We start from the raw sequence: 24885 nt of genomic DNA on the forward strand, positions 1-24885 counted from the left end.
TGTACTGGAGCAACACGCAGTCTAGGTCTCTGATGGGAAACTTCTGGAGGTCTTGATCCAGCGCCTCCCCGAAGATGGTGGGGGAGTTCTTCAACCCTTAGGGAAACCAGGTCCAAGTATACTGAGTGGTGACACCTGACCCCAGATCTTCCCACTAAAAGGCAAACAGTTTTTGGCTCTCAGGAGCTAGTCTCATGCTAAAGAAAGTGTCCTTCAGGTCCAGGCATGTGAACCAGCTGTCCTCAGCTGGCAGCAACCCCAACAATGTGTATGGGTTAGGTACCATTGGGTGCAAAGTCACTGTAGCTTGGTTGACCAAGCGCAAATCCTGTACTGGCCTGTAGTCCTTGGTCCCTGGCTTGGGAACAGGCAGGAAGGGAGTGTTCCATGGAGACAGACAAGGGACTATAATTCCAAAGGCCCTCAGGCACTTGAGATGGACCTGGATACCTTCAAGAGCTTCTCTGGGGACCGGGTACTGGTTTTGCCTGACTGGCTGGGCCCCAGGCTTAACTTCTATGAGTATGGGGGCCTGGGTGATTGCCAACCCTGGAGGGTTGTCTTCCGCCCACACTTTTGGCCACCGCTTAGCCAGAGCTGGTTCTATCTCTTGGCCTGGCTCAGTTAAGAAGAGTCTCCATTCCTCCTCCCAAGGAACAAAAAGGGCCATGATTACTCCTGTTCCAGGTAGCTTTAGCTGTAAAGAGGTGTGCACACAGAAAGCTTGCTTTGCTGAAACCTCTGTGGCTCCAATTATATCAATAGTCTTTTTGGATAAGGGGGTGACTGGGGTGGTTACTACTGAATGTTCAGCACCAGTATTGACAAGAAACTTAATGTCCTTGCCCCTGACTGTCATCCTGACCATGGGCTCTTTGGGGGCACATGAGCCCAGTCCCCCTCAGTCCAGTAACCCTTCTGCCAGATTGAATAAGGCCCCTTCGTCCTTGTCTGAGGCCTTCTGCTCAGAGTCACCTTGTTTCCCTTTCAACTGGGGGCACTTGTCCTTCCAATGTCCTATTTCCTTACAGTAAGCATACTGGTTATGCTGTAAGTGTAGACGGCCAGACCAGGCATTTTTCCTGGGGCCTTCCTTCTCTTGCCCCTTCAGGGGGACCCCTCTAATAGCTGTGGCTAGCAGGTCAGCGTTTCACCGGGCTTGGTGTTCACTCTTTCTGCGGTTCTCTCTGCAGCTTACTGCATCTCTATTCACAAACACCTGGTTGGCTATCTCCAATAACTGTGAAGTATTCATGCCTGCAAAACCAGCCCATTTCTGCAATTTTCTTCTAATGTCTTCTGCGCTTTGACTAACTAAAGCCATGTTAATCATGCACTGATTTTCAGGGCTATTGGGATCAAAGGGAGTATACATATGATAGGCCAGACATAGTCTCCCGTAGAATTGTGCCGGGCTCTCATCTTTTCCTTGAATGACTCAGAGACTTTGTTAATATATGTGGCCTTCTGAGATCCCTTCTTTAACCCTTCCAGAAGGACTTCCCTGTACCAGTTTAGCCTTTGCATACCCTGTCTTTCATTTGGGTCCCACTGGGGTTCTGTTCCTGGTAATTGGATCCTCACATACTCTTAGGGGTTTTGGTAATCAGCTGGAACATGTTCTTCCAGCCACTAAGTTGCTGCTTAGAGCACTCTCCTCCTTTCAACTGTGTCAAAGACGTACATGAGCAACTGGTGGCAGTCAGCCCAGGTGGGGCTGTGGGTCTGGATAATAGTTTGGAGCAAATCAGTTATAGCTTGAGGCTTTTCACTATAGGATGGGGTATTGTTTTTCTAATTGAGGAGATTGGCAGAGGTGAAGGGTTGGTACACAAAGGCATGCCTTTCCACCATACGCCCATCCTTGTCTACCCCAGTATACCATTGCTCTCTCAGGTCATTTGTATCCCAGTTCTAGGCCTCAAACCGGCTGCCAAGGGAGGAGTTTCTCCCAAGGTCTCACATCCTTTCTTTTCTACTCTGGGTGGCCTAGGGGTATGTACGCCTTGTGGAAGCTTGGGCACAGTGAGCTCAGGAGTGGGAGGCCTTCCTTCTTGGTGAAAGGTGGGGGGCCACTGGTGCCGTTCTTGCCATGAATCCTCTGATGTTGGGTTGGACAGGACTTTAGGAGCTGACTCCCCTCGGTGGCTGGAGCGGGATTCTTCCTCGGCTGTCTGTCCCTTTGCCACTAGTACTGCTGCTGCTTGTCCTCTTAACCACTGTGGGAGGTCTAAAACCAGCTGTAACCAAATGTCTACGTACAGAAACCGGTCTGGGTGTCCTGGCTTACCAGTTACCTTGTGTCATATCTTTGAAACAAGGGACCTGTCTAGGCTTCCTTCTAATGGCCAACCCACTTCTGACGCCGGCCAGTCTATCTCACACAAAGTCCTAAGTTTTCCTTGTGTCATAGTGTGTCCGGAATTGGTGGGTTCTTGGTCTCACTGACTTCAAGAATGAAGCCGCGGACCCTCGCGGTGAGTGTTACAGCTCTTAAGGTGGCGCATCTCGAGTTGTTCGTTCCTTCTGGTGGGCTCGCGGTCTCGCTGGCTTCAGGAGCAAAGCTGCAGACCTTCGCTCTGAGAGTTACAGCTTATAAAAGCAGTGTGGACCCAAAGAGTGAGCAGTAGCAAGATTTATTGCAAAGAGCAAAAGAACAAAGCTTCCACAGTGTGGAAGGGGACAGAGCCGGTTGCCACTGCTGGCTCGGGCAGCCTGCTTTTATTCTCTTATCTGGCCCCATCACATCCTGCTGATTGGTAGAGCTGAGTGGTCTGTTTTGACAGGGCGCTGACTGGTGCGTTTACAATCCCTGAGCTAGGCACAAAGGTTCTCCAGGTCCCCATTAGATTAACTAGATACAGAGTGTTCTGTTCTCCAAGGCCCCACCAGAGTAGCTAGATACAGAGTGTGGATTGGTGCCTTTACAGACCCTGAGCTAGACACAGGGTGCTGATTAGTGTATTTACAATCCCTGAGCTAGACAAAAAGGTTCTCCACTTCCCCACCAGACTCAGGAGCCCAGCTGGCTTCACCCAGGGGATCCCACACCGGGGCTGCAGGTGGAGCTGCCTGCCAGTCCTGGTGCGTGCGCCCGCACTCCTCAGCCCTTGGGTGGTCTATGGGACTGGGTGCCCTGGAGCAGGGGGCGGTGCTCGTCAGGGAGGCTCAGGCCGCACAGGAGCCCACGGTTGGGGGGTGGGTGCTCAGGCATGGCGGGCTGCAGGTCCAGAGCCCTTCCCCGCAGGGAGGCAGCTAAGGCCCTGCGAGAAATCGAGCTCAGCACCGGTGGGCCGGCACTGCTGGGGACCCAGTACACCCTCCGCAGCCGCTCGCCGGGGTGCTAAGCCCCTCATTGCCTGGGTGGGCAGGGCCGGCCGGCTGCTCCCAGTGTGGGGCCCGCCAAGCCCACGCCACCCGGAACTCCAGCTGGCCCGCAAGCGCGGGGCGCAGCCCGGGTTCCTGCTAGCGCCTCTCCCTCCACACCTCCCCGCAAGCTGAGGGAGCCGGCTCTGGCCTTGGCCAGACCAGAAAGGGGCTCCCATAGTGCAGCGGTGGGCTGAAGGGCTCCTCAAGTGCCGTCAAAGTGGAGCCCAGGCAGAGGAGGCCCCGAGATGGAGCCAGGGCTGTGAGGACTGCCAGCATGCTGTCACCTCTCAATAATAACCCCATAGTCTCCATTAAATCCTTCTTGAAATTTTTCAACATAGTTCCTAGTGGAGTGGGCTTACTTTGCGTTCCACCTATTTCCTCCCGAGACAAAACAACACTCACACCACAAGAAGGAAAGGGTAAAGGAGTCATTCACTCACCTTGCCCATCTAAAACTCAAGCACTCACTCACTTTCTGCAAACAGGTCAACCCAAATCAAAATCAACACTGAGACCAAAGTGCCCATAAGGGCACACCGAGGGTGATCAGGCCACCCTTCCATTCAAATAAAGTGGGCAAGTTCCCAGGACCTGTCCTACCGTATTCCAGATGTCTGGACTCCAAGCGCCGGTTCCTTTCTGGTGTTCAGCTGCTGCGTTGATCCTCCGCCGGGGCCTGCCCTGCACTGCTCTGATGAGGTGTTCCACCAGGGCAAATGCCTACCCGGGAGCGCTCTCAGGATCCACGTCTCTCAAGCTGGCCAGAGTTCCCCGCAGGGATGCTCCGCAGGGCAGGCATAAGCCATCTAAGGGGCTGCCTCGACCTTCCATTAATCACCTCGCTTCCTGGCCAGGGAACCAAGAAATGTAGCAGGATGAGCCGCAGACAAAACTCCTCAGACACCGGGTTAAAAAAAGAAGAGGCTTTATTCCGCCAGGAGCATCAGCCGACTTGGCCTCTCAAGAACCCAGAGCCGAAGAATGAGTTCCTGGCTCTTTTAAGGGCTTACAACTCTAAGGGGTCCACGTGAAAGGGTCGTGATAGATTAAGATCTATAGATATCACATGTAGTTAGAGTGAGGGGTTAATCTTTAACCTCAGGCCTGGTCAGTGGCACCGGTTGGTCTTGCCACTGACTTCATTCCTGTTGTTTTTCAGCTTTTACTTCCTCCTTCTCTTCAGAGACAGGAGACAGTAAGAGAAATGGCCTCTCTCGTCATGTTCAAGGGTCACCATATATAGGCAGCCATTGTAGTTGCCTTAAAGTAATTCAAAGTATAGTGGCTAAGAAATAAAACAAAGTATATATTGGTCTTTTTCTTCATAATTATAGTGTCTGTCTTTCCCACAAGACCTTTTGAATATAAAAACTATATTTTCAGGTTTTTTACTGTATTACTAATACTTGAGCAGTGATGTTTGGATTCATAGGTACTCAATAAGCATGTAGATGTTTTGTTTGTTTGTTTGTTTGTTTTGTTGTGTTTTTTTTGAGATGGAGTCTCACTGTGTTGCCCAGGCTGGAGTGCGGTGGCATGATCTGGGCTCACTGCAAACTCCGCCTCCGGGGTTCATGCCATTCTCCTGCCTCAGCCTCCCAAGTAGCTGGGACTACACGCGCCCGCCACCATGCCCGGCTAATTTTTTGTATTGTTAGTAGAGACAGGGCTTCACCATCTTAGCCAGGATGGTCTCGATCTCCTCGTGATCTGCCCGCCTCAGCCTCCCAAAGTGCTGGGATTACAGGCATGAGCCACCATGCCCGGCCACATGTACATGTGTTAAATTGCTTAATAAACATTATGGGAAGAGCACCAACTTGGATTCTTGTTCTGCCTCAAGCATAAAACCAGAGTTTAGGCAAGTAATCCTACTACCTGCACTGAATTTTACTATGTAAAGTGTTTTTTCCTTCCTGAAGACTCTCATTTCAAGCTTAGAGGTTCCCAAAGTTCAATATTTTTCTTTTTCTCTAGATAGAGAACCCACCTTATGTAGGAATTGGGGAAATGTTGCATAGCTTTCTTGTTAAACTAGAGATAATAACTGATTAGAACATCAAAGCGAAGGGTAAACTTCAGAGTATGAATTTGAAGCCCAGTTAAATACCTGTAGCTCTAAGTGTGCTGGTGTTTCCACTACTCCATTTCAAGATCTCTTTTGTGACTCAGAAGACATACCAGAATCCACATTTCACAGAGTCACCTTCCATATTTGATTCTCCATTGCATTTTCGGATGACAGGCACCGGTAAAGAAACCGAATTCTCTCAGGCATTTGTAGCCTGAACAGAACTGAGATGCACAGCAGCTTCCTGACAACTTTTTACAAACCACCCATTTCACTAATGCAGACTGGGAAAATTGGTGGGAATTTCCTAGGAATTTTATAGTATTAAAGTAGTTTCTAGAAAAATTATTAAGAACCACCCACTTTGATATTTTGGGCTAAGATCTTGGGTAGAAGTCTTCCTGACCTTTATTCCTTCAGCTCCTCTAACAGTTGTATGAGCCTCTATTTCCCATAGTAAGCTTCTGTATCCTAATCACTTAGTGAATGAATAATTAGTTATGTGAGTAATCTCAGACAATACTGTTGTCTGTGTTTCTCCACTTCTTAAGTACAGACAAAAAACTAGAGTGGAAGACCTCAGATAATTGTCTATGCACCTATATTAGCAAATAGCAACATTAGTTGTATGGGTAGTAAAGAACCCCATCTCTGGTTCGTGGGTTTCTTAGCATTTTCTAGCAGTGAAACCTGATATGTGTGATAGGACTGATCCAAACAATGTCCTGGTCTCGTAGGCAAATGAATTCACATTGTGGTGCTCCTCATCCCTTTTGCAATCAAAGTAATCTGTAAGCTTGCTCCTGGTTCAGTGCTTTCATTATTTCAAATGCATGTAATTGTGGTACATTAAAAGAGCCTGTTCCTCCTAGCTATGAATACCCTGCTCAGATTGGACTTCTTCTCATCTGTACATGGCATATCTCTTATTATTTTCTAGACTCAAAGCCACCTGCCTTGACAGAAACTTCAGTTTGAATTCAAGGGACTGCTTAACATTTTTGGCTTCTTCTTTTTGCTATCATTATATTCTGAGCTTTATAGAGGTAAAATTGGGCTATATATTCACACATTCTGACTAATACAAATGTCAGAGGCATGTGAACCAGAGTAACTCCATCTTAAATAGGAGCTGGGTAAAATGAAGCTGAAACCTACTGGGCTGCATTCCCAAATGGTTAAGACATTCTAAGTCACAGGATGAGATAGGAGGTCGGCACAAAACACAGGTCATAAAGACCTTGCTGATAAAACAGTTTGCAGTAAAGAAGCCTGCTAAATCCCACCAAAACCAAGAAGGCCACAAGAGTGACCTCCGGCCTTCCTTACTACTACACTAACATCAGTGCCATGACAGTTTACAAATGCCGTGGCAACGTCACAAAGTTACCCTATATGGTCTAAAAAGGAGAGGCATGAATAATCCACCCCTTGTTTAGCATATAATCAGGAAATAACCATAAAAAATGGGCAACTAGCAGCCCTCGGGGCTGCTCTATGGAGTAGCCATTCTTTTATTCCTTTACTTTCTTAATAAACTTGCTTTCACTTTGCACTGCAGACTCACCCTGAATTCTTTCTTGTGCAAGATCCAATAACCCTTTCTTGGGGTCTGGATCAGGACCCCTTTCCTGTAACACACAGAGTGCTTACTTCATAATTTTCATAAACCATATTTTAAACAATATTTTCATTGTACCTCTGAATTAGAAATGAAATAATTTTTAAAATGCTGTGGGTAGAAATATGAGTTGGGAAATTTTGCTCTAGACCACTTTATAACCAGGTTCTAAATGTTCCACTCTGGACTGTTGAATTAGTCTCTTAATTGGCCTCTCCACCTCTAACTGCTCTCTCTCCTCCATTTTCAATATCTTGCATACAAACTGTTCTACATTCTCTAAGGTTACATGGGACTGTATGGATCAGTTCTGAGATAATGTGGGCAGAAGAGAAATGTTCTTTCAGGCCTGCCTTCCAAAATATTTCCCATACAGTAAGTTAGGTGCAGAGGGCCCCAATAGAAGACAATGAGGCCCTAGGAGTTTGCAGAAGGAGCCTAGGTCTTTGAAGAAGTAGAGCTTCCCTGCTGACCTATTGGATTATAAGATGAGCAGGAAAAAAAATATATTCTTTGTTAAACCATTGAGATTTTAGAGGTTAATGGTTAAGAGTATGTTAGCCTAATCTGATTAAATAAGTCAGCCTAGCCTATCTAATCTCATCTCTGAAACCTATCTATGACACAGAATCTGAATGTTTTACAATTATTTTCTAAGATATCCCCCCAGGAAACTGTTCTAGTATACTCATCTCTTTCCTTTAACAGACCTCATGTATAAACTTGCAGTTTGGATTAACTGAACTAACTTTAACATGATCTGAATAATCTAAAATATACTCACTTTTTTCCTCCATTTACATTTTCTTTTCTCAAAGATTTGCCCTTAAAATCCTACAAAAATCCATTAAGGTGACTAAATTGTCGAGATTATTATATTTTTGTGAATGTGTGAGTTGGAGTGTACAGAATAAAATAAGGTCTGTCTGGTAAAAACAAATGTATTACATCATACAAAAATAGAAACTTTCATCTGTGAACTAGGGTTTGCAGCATTTTGATTTTTAAATTATCTATAGATGAGTTTCACTTAAAGAAAAGATATTCTGGTTTCAAATGAAAAGCCAAGCCTCACGATCTATTTTGTACTCAGTATCATGGTGCATTAGACAAAATATTAAGCAAATAGTTGAATGTCAATCCTAATTTTTAAAACTGTCTCTGATTTTCTTTACTGAGACGGGTAGTGTATTGTGACCTTGGCATTGTTTTACTGGTTTGTTTCACCTCAATAAAGGTAGGATCCATAAACAAAATTAAAGACATCCACTCTGAAGAATGATGGTTTATCATTGTTAAAAACTCATGTGGAAAATCTATATAAATGATCTTACACTGCTTGAGTCAGGTTTACATAGAATTATCCTAAGACATAATAAAATATATGTATTTACTGATCTGTCAGCATTCTAAAGCATGAAAATCATCTTCTTTATGTTGTATAAGTTGACTTCATGCATGGGAAAACATGGAGCCTTAAGGCTCAGTTGACATTTGGAAGAAACAATCTGTCTACATGGAGCACCATCTGTTTACGGTTATTGTCTATCAAAAGGATATAAGAAGCATTATCTTGTGAACGATCACACAGAAGCCATTGTTGTATCATCCTCATTGAGTAGCTGAGTAGCACAAAAATAGCACTTGGAAAAAACTGTGGAATCTTTATTTTCCCCTTCCAAAATCAAAGTCATTTCTTGTCAATGCTTAAATTATATAGCAACAAAATAGTCAGGTTTACTTCTTATTTCCTTAGCATCTGAAATTATTAGAAATGACCAAAAATGGCTTGAGTGTAGTGTTGTATCTTTAAACCCCAATTTGTGTATTACGGAGTTTTTAATACACAATAAGCAGGCAAGTATTCACTGAATTTAACTGAAGTAACTGATATGGCATCTGAACACACAAATTGGAATTTATATATATATATATATATATATATATATATACTGTATTTGGACTAAATGAAAATTGTATGCTTCCTATCTTGTTTTGGCATAAACAAAACACAATAAAAAATCAGAAAAGATGAAAATCTATTATCTATAATTTTGTACAGGAGCAAATATAATATAAGCCCTGCTGTTAATAAACATAAAAGAAAATTTATTATATTACTTAGAAAGGAGTTGAACTAACTCTAAAAACCTTATTCCTTTTATATATATGATCTTTTTTTCTCTTCACTGAGTCTTAATGTTTTTGTAGATTTCTACCCTCACATTAGGTAATATCAAGGTACCACTCCTTCTCTTTGCTGGAGTAGCATCACAGGAGGCCTAATAGAGAATCAGGATGTTAGCACTACCCAGTTTTAAAGGGCCATCCTTCCCACAGAGTGTAAGGTAGGCCACTTGAGGAGCATAAACCAGGCACTTCTAGCCCCTCCCAGCCAGTACAATATCATCTGAGGCCCTAGCGGAGAGCTGGAATTCTTGCTCCCATCTAGCAATGACAAGGAGTAACACCTTCCTCACCATTAACTGGGGACAGATGGAGAACCCCACACCTGGGAGGATAAAGATGACTTGCCTCTCCCTTGATGGAGTTATGCCTGAAGAGGCCCTGCTATAACACAAGACTTAGATAACATCCAGAGTTTTACAGTATGAAATGCAAAATGTTCAGGCTTCAATTGAAAATCACTAGTCATACCAAGAACCAGAAAAATCTCAGCCTGAAGGAGAAAAGACTATCAATAGATGGAAACACTGAAATAACACACGTTACATATCTGATAAGATTTTAAAGTGGCCTTCATATAATTACTTTAACAAGCAATTATGAACATGATTGAAACAAATGAAGGAAAGATAAGTCTCAGTAAAGAAATAAAACATTTAAAATGAACCAAATGAAAAGTTTAGAAATGAAATTTATACATCAACAGATACATCAACAACAGAATGGAGAGGACAGCAGAAAGAATCAGTAAATTGACACGACCAGCTGGCCCTGGTTGGCCCTTGAATTCTTTTCCTGGGTGAAGCCAAGAATCCTCCTCCGCTAAACCCCAATTTTGGGGCGTGCCTGTCCTACATCAGTATAAACAGGAAACTCGACACACAGATTTGCCCAGGTAGTTATTATGTGAGTTCTTCATTTTCTCTTTTATAAAATTTTCGGACTGTAGAATAAAAAATTATTTTGATCAGAAAGTCTTTGAAATATTAAACTACAGTATTTACCATAACACAATTTCTGACCTGCTAGTATGGAAGTAAGGATCTCTTGCTCTCTAACTAGTTGAAAATACCAAATATGAAATAAAACCATCCTGTTTAATGTATTGCATAACTTGTGTGTGTATACAGCAGAGTAGGTCGTAAAAGAAATGGAGACATGAGAGCAGGAGTAGGGGTGGGGAGAGTGGTTTACGGAGCTCAACAAAAGCACAGTCTAGCCAGGATATATAGATTTTAGTAACTCAGACTGACAAGGGATTTTTTAATCGATTTCAAGTAGTCATTATGAGCAAAATTCCTACGATTTCTGCATCAGTTCAACCAAATTACCATCTATATCTACTTCTGACCTGAAGGGATGTAAACCTACTAAGACGTCAAAGCTACTTTCTGTTATAACCAGATATCTCTCAGAGCTCAAGATTAATGAAAAAATAAATCTCAGCACAAACCAAAAGAAAAGAAACATTCTATTCAACAAACTTAAACAATTTGATTTTTAGTCTAGCTTCGTAACACACCTGAGATGAATATATATATTCTGCAACAGTATATATATTTTTTTTCCAGGAAGAGAGCATGCCCAGAAAATAAAGATATGCGGTTTTCGGTGGGAAAATTACCCTCAGGAACCTACTCAGCAGGACTGTCCCTGAATTTTCTGAGCCCTAGAGCAGCTTCCTAATTCAGGATGGTACTTGGGTCACAGAGGAAAAATTTCTTTCCTTACAGTAGATTTTTCAAGGTAGTATTTTAGGGTTGAATATCATACATTCAAGAAGTAATCTTAGAAAATTAATTCATTGGAAGAAAGAGGTAGCATCATTTGGGGAAAAATAGTGTTTGCTTTTTATGTTTTCATAAAATTTATAGTTGGATTGTACAGGTTTGTTTTATTCATAATAATATAAAAGTAGGAATGTTTCAGATATTTTTAGTTTTATACATGTTGAATAAAATGATTTCGGCTTAATGTGAATTTATTTACAGTAGACAATAAGTGAATCTTTAGCAACATTTTGAAAAAACAAATTTTCTAATATATTTTTACGTTCTAGAAAAATTCTCCATTCCAGACTACATCCACCATAAATGAAATACATGTATAGTATAGCATTTTAAATTTATCGATAATTACTCACAAAGTAAAAGTCTTTCACCATTAATTACTTAGCAATTTATCATTTTCTCAAAAAGCTAGGATGAAAAATCTCATTATCAACTATGGTTTCAAAATATAAATTAAATTCAAAGGACCAATAGGAATCCTTTCCTTCTCCCTACCTAAATATCAAGGACTTGAATAAATTCAATCATCAACATTAAATACATTCAATCACTTTCTCTTTTGTTTACAAATGTATTAAAAGATGATTCTCAGGCAAAAGAATAATTTTAAGGTTACTAGTTTTCTACTTTTAAGATTATTAAGGTTTTTCTTGTTTATATGCTTTCTTATACCACTTTGTTCTCCACCTAGTGAAAGTTATTCCAAAAGAGGTTATCCAGCTTAATAATGCACATAAATTAGTACTATTAGACTATTAAGAAGGTACTAGTGTAAATAAGAACTTAATAATAAAATGGATACTTTTTATTTTTTGAGTCTCTTATTCCATATGTATTAAAACTACCATAGTTCCTATATACATACATGCCTCTTTCCCAGTGCAAGTATGATATACTTTTATTTTGTTATTTGGTTTTCTATCTTTGATTTCCATGTTTACACTGACATTTTTTAAAACTCTATTTGCTTAAGGTACAAAAAAATGTATTATTTACTGCAATCCCAACTATTAAAGCTAAAGCATTTCAAAAGCAGCTAGGCAAAGAAAACTGAATGTGATATACCCAGACAACAGCAAAGCATTAAATGAATTCCATAGCTATAGCAAAACTTTTCTTTTAAAATAGCAAAAATATATTTATATCAAACTGCATCATCATAATCAAATATAGCATTATTATACTGAATATTGACTTTGTACATCATGCAAGACTTCGCAATTGCTGAAATATATTAAAAATCAAATGACAGGTGTGACAAAATCTACTGCTTGTGTGCCTTCAACTACATTAAGTCTCATCACAAACTGAAAGAAAAATGTATCACATGAGATAAAGAATATAAAGAACAACTCCAAGGGTTATTATCTTGTCGCTTTCTATAAATCCAGACTTACACAATAGCCATTCTTTTAAGTGAATGAAGAAGTAGAATACATTACAGACCAGAGCTGATTTCTTGCTAAGACCTCTCTTTCAATTTACCCTTCTGTCCTTGTGATCAATCCAAGTCCATGGCTTCAAATTAATTCATACATTGATGATGCTGTACATTAGCTCTATCTCAGAATTATTCTTTGAGGTTTATATCTATTATGGGAAATTCCCATTCAATATTTTATTTGGGTGTCTCAGGAGCTTCTCAATTTTAACAAATCCAAAAGTAAACCTAAGTTTACCATTTCCCAAGAATTCCATTTTACCTTCTAAATATTATTTTATCTATTTATTTATCTCTCTATCTCTATTGCAAGCCACCAGATCAATTTATTATGATCTGTCATTAACTGCACTATGGCCAACCCCCTTGCTACTGGTCTCCTAGAATTTATTCTTGCCCCTAGCCTATCCATTCTTCATTCAACAGCCAGAAGCATCATTTTAAATGACAAAATAATAAAAATGACCTTGAGGAACAGAAGTGGCCAAATGTATGTAATGTATGTTGTACTATTTTCAAATAAAATGATAAACAACTAGAGAACAATGAATAGAGGTGTTGAAAAAATGTCAAACATTAGTCTTGTCAATGGTGACATTGACAAGATCAGATTCAGTGGAGAGGTAGGAATGAAAGCCAGAGTGAAGTGAAATGAAGCAAATGACAGGTGAGGAAATGAAAATAAGGCACATGAAGACAACCATTTTAAGGAGTTTAAAAACTGAAGCAGAGGAATGGGGCAGTAGCAGCATTAAACTATTGGATCAAGAGAGGAATTTCTTAAGATGCACAGTTATGAAAAACATTTGTATGCTAAGGGATCCATCATGCCCCAGTAGGACAGAGCAAGCAAGGAAGAAAAAGTCAGGTTTCTGTTTTTTGAATGGAAAAATTTTTATATCAGATCTGTGGTTCATACAACACTTCTTCACCCAAAACTTTGGCTCTTTAGGTAAAATTGTAGTTAACAAGGGACAATAAAGTAACTGGAGTAATAGTTTCCTGTCTCTTTTTCTCCTCTTATAAGGTATCATGATGCATGTAAGGTATTCAGCTGTTTAAAATGAAGTACCCTAACTGAAAGGCATTAGAGAATGGTCACTGTAGACTGGGCATAGTGGCTCATGCCTGTAATCCCAGCACTTTGGGAGGCCAAGGCGGGCGGATCACCTGAGGTCAGGAGTGCGAGACCAGCCTGGCCAACATGGTGAAACCACATCTCTACTAAAAATGCAAACATTAGCCAGGTGTGGTGGCAGGCACCTGTAATCCCAGCTGCTTGGGAGGCTGAGGCAGGAGAATAGCTTGAACCCAGAAGGCAGAGGTTGCAGTGAGCCGAGATTGTGCCTCTATACCCCAGCCTGGGGGACAGAGTGAGACTCCATCTCAAAAAAAAAAAAAAAAAAAAAGAGAGAGAGAGAGAATGGTCACTGTTGGTCACTGTAGAGCTCTCCAGAGTGGGGACTACTGCCACTTGTCCCTTTAAAATTAAACAGATTATAGTAACAGACAATTAGTGTCAGCCAAATGAAGTGTCCAATGACCACATTTTCTCAAATTTCTGGGTAAGGGAGTCATACTCCTCATATCCACAAGCTTCCTGACATGAAATTATACCAGAATGTGAAAATAAATGTAAGTGGAGCCCTGGAGGCCAGTAACAAAGAGTGCGTGAAAAGATGAAATAAGGATAGCAGTACGAAAGTTTCCCTATTTGTAACATTACATCTACAATGGATTTTTATGTAAAAGCCCAGGTTCTAGAGATTAACTAATTGAGTTCAAAACCCATGTAGACCTCACCATTTACTAGCAGGGCGATTCAGAGCAGTTTTCCAGAAAGGACAATTTTCTTTGAACAATAGAACCAAAATTATAAGACTTTGTAAGATTTAAAAGAAAAACTGTATGAAAAATACTTAGCAAAATACTTAGCAAAATGTGTCATATGAATTATTCAGTGGTCACTATTATTATTATTATTCCAACTAATAAGAATGAAACGCAGCAACAGTGAGTTAAATTTGCCAACCACCAGTAGAAAGTGTATGCACAGAGTGGCTAGTGTAGTTAAACCTAAATTTATAAATAAATACACTCCCATTCTCATTATTTCTGTCAACATCATATAGAAGGTCTTAGACAGTACTATAGATATACAAGATATATAAAAAGCACAAATATTTGAAATGGAAATTTCAAGCTACCTTTATTTGAAGACAACATAATTGCTTAATTTTTTCAATCTACCCATCTGACAAAGGGCTAATATCCAGAATCTACAAAGAACTTAAACAAATTTACAAGAAAAAATCAAACAACCCCTTCACAAAGTGGGCAAAGGATATGAACAGACACTTCTCAAAAGAAGACATTTATGCAGCCAACAGACACATGAAAAAATGCTCATCATCACTGGCAATCAGAGAAATGCAAATCAAAACCACAATGAAATACCATCTCACACCAGTTAGAATGGCAATCATTAAAAAGTCAGGAAACAACAGGTGCTGGAGAGGATGTGGAGAAATAGGAATGCTTTTACACTGTTGGTGGGACTGTAAACTAGTTCAACAATTGTGGAAGACAGTGTGGCGATTCCTCAAGGATCTAGAACTAGAAATACCATTTGACCCAGCCATCCCATTACTGGGCATATACCCAAAGGACTATAAATCATGCTGCTATAAAGACACATGCACATGTATGTTTATTGTGGCACTATTCACAATAGCAAAGACTTGGAACCAACCCAAATGTCCATCAATGATAGACTGGATTAAGAAAATGTGGCACATATACACCATGGAATACTATGCAGCCATAAAAAAGGAATGAGTTCATGTTCTTTGTAGGGACATGGATGAAGCTGGAAACCATCATTCTCAGCAAACTATCACAAGGACAGAAAACCAAACACCGCATGTTCTCACTCATAGGTGGGAATTGAACAATGAGAACACTTGAACACAGGGTGGGGAACATCACACACCGGGGCCTGTGGTGGGGTGGGGGGAGGGGGGAGGGGGGAGGGATAGCATTAGGAGATATACCTAAAGTAAATGACGAGTTAATGGGTGCAGCACACCAACATGGCCCATGTATACATATGTAACAAACCTGCACGTTATGCACATGTACCATAGAACTTAAAGTATAATAATAATTTAAAAAAAGAAGAATACTTAGCAAAATGTGCCATATGAAGTATTCAGTGGTCACTATTATTACTATTATTCCAACTAATAAGAATGAAATGCAGCAACAGTGAGATACATTTGCCAACCACCAATAGAAAGTGTATGCACAGAATGGCTAGTGTAGTTAAACCTAAATTTATAAATAAATAGACTCCCATTGTCATTATTTCTGTCAACAACATATAGAAGGTCTTAGACAGTACTATAGATATACAAGATATATAAAAAGCACAAATATTTGAAATGGAAAGTTAAAACTATCTTTATTTGAAGACAACATAATTGCTTATATACAAAATCTAAAACAATCTATAAGGCAAGTAATGTAGCTAATATATAGCTTTAGCAAGGACACAAGATATAAATTCAATATATCAAAGCCAATCATTGAATATATATAAGCTGGAAACGATTGAAAAATAAAATTCTAATTATCTTTTCATTTAAATCTAAAATTTTAAGTATAAAATTAATTACAACAAATATCAGATTTTATGTAAAACACAGGAATAAATTTAACAAAATACATGCAAGACATCTACTCCAAAAAGTAAAGTACAAATATTTGCTAAGCAAATTAAAGAAGACTAAACAAATAGAAGGATATACCATGTTCATTAAATAAAAAACACAGTATTTTTAAGTGTCTATAGATTCAATGTAACCCAGTGAAAACCTTAATTTTTTAGTATTAGTATAAAAGTAGTAATAGAAGGCTGTAAAACAGAACAGAGAGCCTAGAAATCGATCCTCACTAAAATGTCAATCAATTTTCATCAAAGGAAAATCTTTTCAATAAATAGTATTGCACCAACTGGATAAATACATGGACAGAATTCTGAATCTGGACCTAGCACCTCACACCATGCAAAAAAGTTAATTTCAGGTGAAACATACTTAAAAGTCAAACCTTTAAGGATTATATAATAAGATGTAGAAAAATATCTTCACATCCATGAGTGGGCAAAGATTTACTAGACAGATGGAAAAAAGCAATCAATTATGTAAATATCTATTTATATTTTTATTAATTTATATAAATATATTTGTATTAATTTTATATATTTATGTAATGTAAATATGTGTTTATAAATTCGTTTTGTATACATAATTTGTTAGATATTTCTGTGACCATATGAATATATACATATAAATTTTAAATCCTCCATCTCAATGATAAAAAGACAAACTAATAAAAAACAGCAAAAGATATGAATACACATTTCATAAAGAAGGATATATAAATGGTCAATAAGCACATTAAAAGTGCCTGATATTACTATTCGTTAGGAATATTCCATGAATTTTGTGAGATAGATTCCACTTTTTACCCAGCAGAATGCCTAAAATTAAAAAAAAAAAAAAGATACAACAACAAAGTTTGGAAAGACATTGAAGCAACTGGAACTCTTATGCATTGCTGCTGGTGGGAATGTAAAACATACAACCACTTTTAAAAATATTTGGCCTTTTATATAATTAGAAACACTTATTACCCAGAAATTTCACTCATAAGTATTTTTACAAGAGAAATTAAAATATATGTCCTCAAAAAGACCTGTGCAAGGATTTTCACAGCAGTTTAATTCATAATAACCAAAAGTGGAAACTAGCCAGGTGTCTATCAATGGAAGAATGGATAAACAAACGATGTTGTATTAATACAATGAAATGCTACTCAGCAATAAAAAGAAAAGTACTACTGGTACATATAGCAGCACGGCTGAATGTTACAGACATTAAGCTGAATGAAAGAAACCTGACACAAAAGTCTACAGCCGGTAAAACTAAGATATGGTGAAAAAAATATAAAACAGAAAAGCAGTTGCCTCTGGTTGATGGGGAGTACACTGACTGAAATGGGGCACAAGGGAACTCTCTGGGGTGATGGAAATGTTCTATAACTTGAATGGGGTGATTGTCACACAAGTGTATGTATTTATCAAAACTCATGAATTACAGTGTACTTAAGGTTTGTGCATTTCACTGCACATAAACTTTACTTCAATAAATGTGGAAAAAATAAAAGAAACACGAGGGGAAGGGGAGGGGGAACTCTGAGGACAGCCATTTAGAATGTAATCTGTTTGGAAATCAGAGCTCCTCTGTTGAAGGAGATTAGCATTGGTGTGACAGTTCTTTCCATTGGATTCAGGTTGCAAAGTAATAACTCATCCATTCATTTGTTCATTCATTTCTGCACTAGTTTTTTTGAGCAAACATCATATGTCAGACACTGTAACTGGATCTGTGGATATGCAGAGAAGTAAGTTCCCTATATTTAAGGAGCTTAGTCCATTCAAAGGCCATTTCACAAAGGCACTCTGTGACCTCCTCCACACAAGTGTGTGAACACGTGTGTGCATGCACAGGCACACACACATACGCAGAGAGGTGTTTTAAATGTTTTTTTTTTAAACAATAATTTCACTTGAGGAAACAACTAACTGTGGAGTTTCTCTAAAGTGCTAGATAGCCTATATAACCATATTTTTCCTCTTATGTTTTGGTATTATAAAACAAACACAAAGAAAAAAAGAGATGGGATTTATTTTGGTAAAGCATTACACAGGATATTCAGTCAGCACAAGTTGTTTGAATTTATGCATGTGTAAAATGTAACCTTTTTCACCTGTGCTACCAGGTTAGCCTGAACATTTATGTAACATAGATTATATCATCATCTTAACATCATTTTATCTTTTTAATATTTAAAATTGCTACACAAAATAGTGAATACTCATATTTCATTGAAGATATTTACATTATGTTAGGTAATTGGTTAAGATATGTAATTTATTGAAATAAATATTTTAATTAGGTTTTTTCCTAAATAAAACTATTTCCCTACATTTAGTTTATATTATTTACAAGGGCATAAAAAGCAACAAGAGATGAACTTTATGTTTTTTAGAAGGCCGTATTTATCAAGTGAAGAATTCCTAGAGCCCAAAAGATGCCTGGAGTGATTCCAGATTTCAGACATTACAACTGTCAACCTACTTAAAAATTAATTGCTTGCAGAACATTTAATTAGCTATATGTTTCTTCAGTGAAATTATTTCACTATATCAATTTTATATGACTGTCTTACCAGCTGTGTATATTACATTGTATAAACATTTTCTAACTTAGAGAAAGATTTCTTACAAAATAAGAATAACTATAAATCTTCTCTAAATAAAAGATAAGGCTGTAATGAAAAGGAGTCAACTAAAGTTACTCACTTTTTAGGTAATTATTTATGAATATTAGAAAGGGGATAGATATGCTGGTGAAAATCATTCTATTTTGCTATACTATTGGTGTGGTATGAAGGATGTGTGTTAATGACACTTTGCCATACTAGAATCTTCAAAGCAAGAAGCAGAAAGAAATGGCTGACGGAAATTTGTGGTTGTTCACAGGGGAGACATTCATATTTGTAAGTTTCCATTAAGGTAGACAGAAATTATGCGCACATAGAGAGTAAATAGGTTGCATGCAAACAGATGTTTGGGAGTTGTAGGCATTAAAGTTTCAAACAGAAAATGATGTTATCAATGTTACTAACTAGGAAAAGTTACGTGTTTCTCTATTTCATCAAAAATTAATTCATAAAATAACTGTACACTACTTGCTTTCCTTTGATATTACGTTTACAAAAAATGTTTTTGTTTTGTTTTAGAAATAACCTGAGATGATGTTTTGCATAGTCATTGATTTAGAAATAAGTTAAGCCTAATTACTTTGTAAGATTTTTTTCATAAGATATATTCTTACTATGTTTAGTATGTATAATTTGCAAAGAAAGGGGGACAGGTGATAGAAGGAGGAGTTTCTTCTAAAATTAGTAAAAATGTTTAGGTATTAACTATGATGACATGTTACAGAAAGAGCACTGGATTGGGAATCAGAACACCAAGGTTCTGGTCCCAATTCTCTTATCTCCTATATGACTTTAGAAAAAAAAATCAGTTAAACATCCAGAGTATCATTTTTCTCAAATGTAAAAGAAGAGTGGGTAAAAGGTACAATAAAATATTTTATCTAGCCCAACAAATTAAAATTTCTAGGGAAAAACATAAGATTCTTGAGAGACATCTACATTAACTCTCACTTGGTTCCAAGGTCACATTATACTTTATGGCCATCTGGAAACATTCTTGTGGCTCTAAGTCTTAAAACTAAATGAATACAGGGTAACTCTATGCCTAACAAATCACAGCCTTCTCTCTAAAATTTTCAGAAACATTTACTGAATTAATAACTATATATTGTACTTTATTCATTACTGATTTATTCAATAAGGATTCATTGATTTCCTTTTTTGTTAGGCCCAGTGCTGGACACTGTGCTGTGACAAAAACAGACTTATTAAAGACAGATTTAGTTTCTCTCTACATAGAGTATATGCTTTATGTATTTTATCTTAATCTCTTCCATTATACATAATAATAACTTGAATGTATTAGTAATTACTGGGTTTCAAGGCCCTATATGAAGTATTTCACATATATTATACACTTTAGCTTTTACAACATTCCTATGAAGAATACTTTTATTTGGCAAAATATGGCCCATAGCCCAAATACGACCTTCCCCATATTTTTATGAATAAAATTTTATTGGACTATAGCCACATCCTTTCATTAAGAATCGTCTATGGCTGCTTTTTTTTTTTTTTTTTTTTTTTTGCTACAGTGGCAGAGTTAAATAGTTGTAGAAGAGATCACATTACCCACAAAATGAAAATATTTATTACTATCTGGCCTTTCACAGAAAATTTTACCAAACACTGTTTGAGACTGATTCAGAAAGAAAAAGCCAACACTTATTCTGTTGATCAAATAACCTGATATTTCTGTCTCACCATGATTGCATTCTCTAAATATAAGAGTATAGCTAGAGTAAGGATAAGTCAACTAAAGTTACTCCTTTATTATGTAATTATATACGAATGTAAGAAATATGATGAGCTAGCAAAATAAAATTCATGTTAATATTAATAGTATGAATGGGGCCGGGCACGGTGGCTCACGCCTGTAATCCCAGCACTTTGGGAGGCCAAGGTGGGCAGATCACGAGGTCAGGAGATCGAGACCATCCTAGCTAATACGGTGAAACCCCGTCTCTACTAAAAATACAAAAAATTAGCCGGGCGTGGTGGTGGGCGCCTGTAGTCCCAGCTATTTGGGAGGCTGAGGCAGGAGAATGGCGTGAACCCAGGAGGCAGAGCTTGCAGTGACCCGAGATCGCGCCACTGCACTCCAGCCTGGGCGACAGAGCGAGTCCGTCTCAGAAAAAAAAAAAAAAAAAAAAAAAGCCATATACACCTTTGACTGACAAATGTCAAACAGTTTTGCACATCAAAATTGCTATTTTAAGGGTAAAAATATCAAAACCAAACATCACGCTTCAGTGTGGATTTTTATTATGTCAGTCTTTTAAGGTTGGCCTCTTCCCTCACACTTTACTGCGCGTCAGTGAGGAGTATTTTATCAGCTTGTGAAGAAAAAGCAGCCTTCTAAACAGGAATTATGGGTAACAAAGTTTTTTAAAAATAATGAGCAGCTTATTGCCATTAAGACAAGAAAATTACTGTAGCAGACAATCATGCAACTCTAATTCCAGGCATTCTAAATTGTCTGTTTAGGAAAATTACCTTTAGAATATTTAAGGACTGCTTTGAGAGGTACAAATTGCAGATTGACAATTTTTTTCTAGGAAACTAATCAATTATAAATAACTATAGCTTGATCAACAGTTCAAAATAAGAAGTTGCTACATTAACTTTAAAGAAGGTAAATATGTTTTATTCTATTGCCTGTACTTAATGTTTGTTTTAAAACAGTTCTGACATATGTCTGACAGAACTTAACTCAGTGCCTTACTCAGAAAAAATCGTCAGATTTAATGAGTGAATCATTTAATGAATGAGTTAACAAAACAGTTAAATAACTAGTAGAGAACATTTGTAGAGTTAAAATCAGTTGCTTTATTAAAGGACTTATTTGAAACTACTTTTTTATATTCTAAATTTTAATCTTTGGTGTCAAAATCTTCCTGACTCGAGTCACCCCTTACATTCCTGCCATTGCTTGAGCTTGGCGCTCTTCTTCTCAATGACCATAGCATACTGTGAATATATTATCATTTACTGAACTTTGTTATAATTATTTATATTAATATTTTATCTCCCCTCCTAGACTGTAACCTACCTTAAGGCCAAGGCCTATACTCCTAATAACTTAGCACCATATCTAATATCTATCATTGTGCCACATAATGTGCATTAAAAGTTATTGAAAGAATTAATAACCAAACGCTTCTGGAATGAAGAGACTTTCCCCAAGCAGAGGGGCCAAGGAGAGAGTTCAGACAAGAAGAGTATGCAACTACATGAAAATTGCAACTTGAAAATTTTTCAGTATGTCAGTAGTTCAGTATATCTAAAGTCCAGATTCATGAGGAAAATGTCAAGTTGGAAAGATACTTGTAGTCTATACTATTGGTGCCCTAGGCAGAAGCCCTTTATTTTCTTATGCCCCATTGTTATGGGTTGAATTGCACCTCCCAAAAAGGTATGTTGGGGTCCTACCCCGGGTACCTATAAATATGACTTTATATGGAAATAAAGTCTTTGAAGATGTAATCAAATCAAGATGAATCTATTAGGGCAAACTCAAATCCAATATGACCAATGTCCCTGTAACAATAAAGAAATTTGGACACTGATAAGGGAAATGCCATGTGACAACGGAAACACACACAAGAAGACAACTATGTGACAACAGCAGCAGGTATTGAAGTGTTGCAGCTGCAAACCAACAACCACCAAGAATTACTAGAAAACACCAGAGGCCAGAACTGGCAAGAAAGAATTCTCCCCTACTAGTTCCAAAGGTAGCATGGCCCTAATGACACTCTTATTTTGGACTTTTAGCCTCCATAACTGTGAGACAATAAATTTCTGTTGTTGTAAGCCACATACATGTATGGTATTTTGTTATGGTAGCCCTAAGACTCTAATACACACATCAGCCATTGGCTGTGAGCAGCTTACAGCTATATCCTTCTCAGAAGAATTTCCTTAACTTGACGAGTTTCTCAAAGTTGGATAACTCTGGTGCTATTTTTACTCCAAGTTCCTTATAGGATCAGGCTGAGGCTAGACTGAAAGCACATCTCTGTTAAGCTTCGTTCTTTCCCTGTCCTGCTTGCCTCCATTCCTGAGATGTTTTTCCTGAGAGTATTCCCTCAATAAAAACTTACACAGGAATCCCCACCATACATTCTGCTTTTAGGGAATCTACACTAAAACAATGCCTATGATATTGAATCTTCTGTATGTTTAAGAAACTAAGACAGTGTTCTCTAAGTAAGTTGAACATATGCACAAGTTTGCCTGAGATGCTTGATTTGTTCCTGCTGTGCTACTAAAGTATTAATAAGTCCTCCTTTCATTCTTGAGAATTTGAATTATAAACCTTGTAATCACCCTGAATAAAACTATACAAAATGACTGAAGATGATTAACCAGAGAAATAATGCGATTTGACTTCTGTTCTAGAATTGAAGGATTCAAGAGAGTTCAGTCTAAGGCTCAAAAACCTCATTAAGAGTCTATTGAAATAGCCCAGACATGAGAAGCTATGAGAGATAAAGGAAGGAAGGAAAATACTGAGTTGACAAAGCTTGCTGACTTGTGAATGTGAGGAAGAGTAAGTCAATAGGGATGCCCAATTTCTTTTTAGTCTGAAAGTTCAAGAAAAATAATGATTTTGGAAATAGGGAAGAAGTAAGTTGTACTTGGTCAGGAGCTGGAGATTCCTGTTGGACATCCAGATAGATAAGCCAAGTAGCTTAAGCAACAAGCCTTAGAAGAAAATAGATATGTGTGGGTAATTAGTGTTAAGACTTTTCCTACCTTCATCCTCCTGTACAACTATGGTACAGTCTTTATGTTTCTTTTAGAAGTCTTTTTATCTAATAAAAAAGGACTAGCAGATATTCCTTTAATTATTCTGGAATCTAAAGAAGATGGTAATCATGCTCTTGCCTTCACCTTTACCCTAAGACTTCTTGTATTTACAGTTACCCTAACTCCCTGGATTTGATCCTTGCCTTAAAGCCTTTTCATATTTGGGGAGTATTTACTGGCTGAAAGAACTATCTGAGCTCCCTATAGTTTCTCTAAATTTTGCTTGAAATTGAAAAAAATTTGTTCACTTTTCTTCTCTCACATTTTATTTTTAGAAGCTAGAAAAAAACTGAAAACATATCCAATAATCTGCCCAGAAATCTTCCCAGCTAATCAAGTGTTTATATGCATTTATAATTCCACATTACCACAAGAAACAGTATTACCAAACTTTCTCTCACTATATAATAAGTACATCTTTTCCTCCAGTTTTCTATGGCATTATCTTTTTTTAAAATATTTTTATTATTATTATACTTTAAGTTTTAGGGTACATGTGCACAATGTGCAGGTTAGTTACATTTGTATACATGCGCCATGTTAGTGTGCTGCACCCATTAACTCGTCATTTAGCATTAGGTATATCTCCTAAAGCTATCCCTCCCCTCTCCCCCCACCCCACAACAGTCCCCAGAGTGTGATGTTCCCCTTCCTATGTCCATGTGTTCTCATTGTTCAATTCCCATCTATGAGTGAGAATATGCAGTGTTTGGTTTTTTGTCCTTGCTATAGTTTCCTGAGAATGATGATTTCCAATTTCATCCATGTCCCTACAAAGGACATGAACTCATCATTTTTTATGGCTGCATAGTATTCCATGGTGTATATGTGCCACATTTTCTTAATCCAGTCTATCATTGTTGGACATTTGGGTAGGTTCCAAGTCTTTGCTATTGTGAATAGTGCCACAATAAACATACGTGTGCATGTGTCTTTGTAGCAGCATGATTTATAGTCCTTTGGGTATATGCCCAGTAATGGGATGGCTGGGTCAAATGGAATTTCTAGTTCTAGATCCCTGAGGAATCACCACACTGACTTCCACAATGGTTGAACTAGTTTACAGTCCCACCAACAGTGTAAAAGTGTTCCTATTTCTCCACAACCTCTCCAGCACCTGTTGTTTCCTGACTTTTTAATGATTGCCATTCTAACTGGTGTGAGATGGTATCTCATTGTGGTTTTAATTTGCATTTCTCTGATGGCCTAGGCATTACCATTCAGGACATAGGCATAGTCA

The sequence above is a fragment of the Pongo pygmaeus genome, chromosome 4, assembly GCF_028885625.2.
Source record: "Pongo pygmaeus isolate AG05252 chromosome 4, NHGRI_mPonPyg2-v2.0_pri, whole genome shotgun sequence".
NCBI lineage: Eukaryota > Metazoa > Chordata > Mammalia > Primates > Hominidae > Pongo > Pongo pygmaeus.